At 51.9% G+C, this 4,870-nt stretch overlaps 1 pseudogene; it reads left to right on the top strand.

The window, feature by feature from the left end:
• The first annotated feature begins 571 nt into the window (after positions 1-571).
• On the top strand, positions 572-1,793 carry LOC128065620 (telomeric repeat-binding factor 2-interacting protein 1-like; annotated as a pseudogene).
• The last annotated feature ends 3,077 nt before the right edge of the window (positions 1,794-4,870 follow it).

Here is a 4,870-nt window from a genome sequence, read left to right as displayed (position 1 = left end):
CCGCAGACCATCTGTTAAAGTGGTTCAGGGCTGCGGGCTTGGCCGTGCGGTTGTTGTTGAGTAGCTAAGTCCTGTCCTCCTCTTTTGCAACCCCATGGACCGTCTATGGCTGTGGACTGTCTACGTCCATGGACTGTCCGTGGACTGCCAGGCTCCTCTGTCTATAGGTTTCCCAGGCAAGAATACTGGAGTGGGTTGCCATGCCCCCCTCCAGGGGATCTCACCGACCTGGGGATCCAACCCATGTCTTCTGCGACTTCTGCATCGCAGGCGGATTTTTTACTGCTGAGCCCCCAGGGAAGCCCCTGAGGTGAGCCTGGGGATGACAGAATTGGGGGAGTAGAGAGCAGTTAAGATGCCTGGACCAACCCCGAAGGACTGAGCATCCCATGTTGGATTTGTCCCAGGTGTTCACCAGTCGTCATCTGGCTTCCCCCTCTGTATCACCTGCATCCCCCGACCCCTACCTGGTGACTGCATTCAATCAGATTGCACAGAAACTTCCTTTTTAAAAACATTAAAGGTCGCGCGCGCGCAAGGGGGCAGCTTTTTCGGGTTCCCGGGGAGAGCCATGGCGGAGGCGATGGATTTGGGCAAAGACCCCAATGGACCCACTCACTCCTCGACTCTGTTCGTGAGGGAGGATGGCAGCTCCATGTGCTACGTGCGTCCCAGCCCGGCTCTCGACGCCCATCCTGCACGGCGGGGGCGCTCAGTGTCGCGTTCAGGAGCCCGGGCCGTGCTGCTGGCCCAGCCCGGGGAGGCGGCGGCCGAGGCCTCGGGCGACTTCATCTCCACGCAGGACATTCTGGACTGCGTGGAGCGCAACGAGAAGCTCGAGCTGGAGGCCCACCGTCTGGGCCCGGCTCCGGCGGCCGACCAGGCCCCAGAGACGAAGCCCGGGGTCCAGGCCCGGGGCGCCGCCGCCGCGGCGGAGCCTGAGCCGCAGTCGCCGGCCGGGCGGATGGCCTTCACGGACGCGGACGACGTGGCCATCTTAACCTACGTGAAGGAACATGCCCGCTCGGCCAGCTCCGTCCCCGGTAACGCCTTGTGGAAAGCGATGGCGAAGAGCTCGCTCACCCAGCACTCCTGGCAGTCCATGAAGGACCGCTGCCTGAAGCGCCTGCGGGGCCAGGAGCGCAAGTACCTGCTGGGGGAGGCCCCCGGGAGCCCCTCCTCGCAGAAACTCAAGAGGAAGGCTGAGCAAGACCCGGAGGCTGCTGATAGCGGGGAACCACAGAATAGGAGAACTCCAGACTGGCCTGAAGGAGAATTTGAAAAAGAAGAGATGCAGGAGAATGAAGCAGCAGTCAAAAAGATGCTTGTAGAAGCTTCCCGAGAGTTTGAGGAGATTGTGGTGGACGAGAGTCCTGATTTTGAAATACACATAACAATGTGTGATGATGATCCACCCACGCCTGAGGAAGACTCAGGAAGAGGAAGAAGAAGAAAAAGTCTCTGCACCAGAGGTGGGAGCTGCCATTAAGGTCATCGGGCAGTTGATGGAAAAGTTTAGCTTGGATCTATCAACAGTCACACAGGCCGTCCTAAAAAATCGTGGTGAGCCGGAGGCTACTTCCTCCTTTTCAGAGTCTGGTCAGAGGGCTGATGGGTATCCCATTTGGTCCCGACAGGATGACTTAGATTTGCGAAAAGATGATGAGGCTACTCGAGATGCATTGGTCAAAAAATTTGGTGCTCAGAATGTAGCTTGGAGGATTGAATTCCGAAAGAAATAATTGGCAAGATAATGGAAAAAAAAGTTGGGCAGATAAGACATTAAATTTTTCTGTGTGACCATTGGACTTCAGAAAGTTTTGCATTGGAACCGACACTAATCTTTTGACCAATTTTGTTGCACTGTGAGTCCTAGATCTTGTACCCAAGCAGAGTTGTGTTCAGTTCGGTCGCTCAGTTGTGTCCGACTCCTTGCAACCCCGTGGGCTGCAGCACGCCATGCAGAGTTGTGTAACAGGATGGAAATAAAAGAAATGGGATATGTTTCAAGCTCTTCCTGGCAGTATCAGTGTATTTATGAAAGGAAAATCGAGAACGGAGAGATTGGTTTACATAGTAGTGATCGTTTTCTGGAGTGGAATCCCTGCTATATTGGTGATAGGAGCTAGTCATGAAGTCAAAGAAGGAAAATTAGATGGGCCTTGTGAGACCGTGAATAAAGAGCCTCCTGTCTTCTGGCAGAAGCTCCTCTAGATTGTGATAGATTCCAGATCAAGAATCTAGAAATACGGAAAAATTTAATTACAAGGCCTTGAACATGGACTGTCCCAAACTCTTGTATCCCTCAGTGAGCTCTGATTTCTGGGCTGCTTTGAAAAGCCCGTGTTTCTTTTGCCAGCTTAATATTTGGGAACCCTGTTCCTTGGCTGTTCTTTTCTTCGAGTCTGTGTCAGTGAAGTCTCTAGCATGTGTTTCTTTACCTATCATCTAGTTTTGTTTCAGACACACACTACAAGAGAGTCTCAAGAAAAGTCTTACTTGTTTACTAGTAATGTGTTTTTATTTACTGAAGGTCGTTTTGTGCTAAGAATTGTGTTAGATTTAAAAATAAGAGGATTAGTTCCTCTATGTTCTGTTGATTTCATTGCTGAAAATAAATAGAACTTTGTAAAAAAAAAAAAAAACTCTGAGTAGCTGTAAGGCTACTTCCTGCTCAGAGAGAGGGAAGCACATCTTCTCCAGGCACCCCTGGTTTCTTGGTCCTGTTGCTGCTGCTCCTCTCGGGCCACCGGCCCGGCCCTGACCATGAACCTGCTCCACTTTGCTCTCACCCAGCCTGCTCCCTCCGTGGTCTGTGGGGACACGGTGCTGCGTGGCCGACTTGGTGCTTCTGCTTTCAGGAAATATTGCCTCTCACCTCGCATTTGTCCTGCCCCTCATCACCACTCGGGGACGGAGGCTAGGGCGGGCTCCCAGCCATCTATTTTCCTGCCTGTGCTGGAGGAGGCGGACAGGCTGGCACCAGGACTGCCAGGGGGAGGGCTGGGGCTGGGGAGATGGAGCCCTCGTTCAGTAAGCAGCAAGTATTTATTAGGAGCTCACTGTGTGCACGGAAGGGCAGGGACCAGAAGGAGCAGAGCCCGGGAGACACTGCCATCCCCTCCGGACTCGAAACAGTGCAGCTGATCCTTTTAGAAACTGGAGCCTCGAACTCCGCTAGCAGAAGTTGGTAGAGATGGGTTGGAGGGCAATTTGCAAGCGGGTTTGCAAAACCGACACGTGAGGGTTTCCTGGGCGGTTCAGTGGTTAAGAATCCGCCTTCCGAAGCAGGTGATGCAGGTTCAAATCCTGGCTGGGGCGCTAACAGCCCACGTGCCTTGGGGCAACGAAGCCCGCCTGCTACAATTAACACCCGACACAGCCGATTATAAATGCATATCTTTAAAAACTGGCGTGTGCGTGTGCTCTGAAGCAGCAGTCCGTGTCTAGACACTTTCCTAACAGGTGTGCAAAGAGCTTTATCAGAGCATCACAGAGAGCAAGCAAACAGATCACTGGAAATCAGCCCCACAGGAGTTGGACGTGACTGAAGCGACTTAGCTCACATGACTACGCTGGGCATTTTTATACACACATTTTTTTTTTTAACCCAAATGAATAGGCTACTTTGTTACCCTGTCTCATCTCCTTCCCCGAAAGCTCTAGGGAAATTTTGGTTACAAAAACAACAACAACAACAAAAAAAAACACTGGTTGGGATGGAAACTAGGGGCTGAGAGAACTGTGACCCCCCTGGGCCTCTCACGGAGCCGCACGTCACACGGGCCTCTAAAATGGTGTTTATCGTGAGACCCCCTTAGAGCTGGGTATCATTTAGGAAGGCAGCCACATATGTAAAATCATTTAACATATTTTCCACTTAATACAGCCATCAAAAAAAAGTTCTGGTAGCAAACGGGGACATTGGTTATTGAAAATGTAAGTGTGTGGAAAAGCTCATACGTTGCAGTCAAATAAATATGTGTGAGAGCCAAGTGTCATCAGGGCCTCTCATTTTCTTATGAGAAGCTTTTTTTTTAAGCCTCCATCCCAGGCTGTAGGCACCACTGGGAAAATCCCTGAATATCCTCTACTCACCATGAATCCCCGGAGAAGGCAATGGCAACCCACTCCAGTACTCTTGCCTGGAAAACCTCATGGATCGAGGAGCCTGGTGGGCTGCAGTCCATGGGGTCGCTAAGAGTCGGACACTGGTAAGTGACTTCACTTTCACTTTTCACTTTCCTGAATTGGAGAAGGAAATGGCAACTCACTCCAGTGTTTTTGCCTGGAGAATCCCAGGGACGGGGGAGCCTGGTGGGCTGCCATCTATGGGATTGCACAGAGTCAGACACGACTGAAGCAACTTAGCAGCAGCAGCAGCAGCCATGAATCCCAAATGCTTAGAAAGAAAGGTGTATAGGCAACGAGAACTTAGAAATCGTCCAGGGAAGCGTCTGTTTTGGCAACTCTGGGCCCAGTGCTAAATGAAAGGTCTGAGATGAATGAGTGAGAATGTGGTCTCTGAGTTCAGGTGTGGGTGAGGTGGAGGTGAGCTGCAGCGATGCCCAGGGGCTTCCGGGAAGTCACAGCTGGACCTGAAGGTGCAGGGAGGTTTCAGCAGGCAGGTGAGGATGATCTATATCAGCAGGACAACCAGATGAGACTCAGCAAGTTCTTGTGAATTACACCCATCACGCAGTTTCATAGGGAGACTTGAACTTCGATGATGCTCTGGCTTCTGAAGGAGCAGGCACGCCACCCACGGCTCCCAACTGGGAAGCACCAAGTCTGGTGAGGAGGGGTGGGGGACGGCCACTCCACTCCACTTGATGGAGCATCTTGTACATGGTTATCATGTGCTGGGTGC

Source organism: Budorcas taxicolor, chromosome 19, assembly GCF_023091745.1.
Source record: "Budorcas taxicolor isolate Tak-1 chromosome 19, Takin1.1, whole genome shotgun sequence".
Taxonomy (NCBI): Eukaryota; Metazoa; Chordata; class Mammalia; order Artiodactyla; family Bovidae; genus Budorcas; species Budorcas taxicolor.
This window is presented reverse-complemented; position numbering and strand designations above follow the sequence as displayed.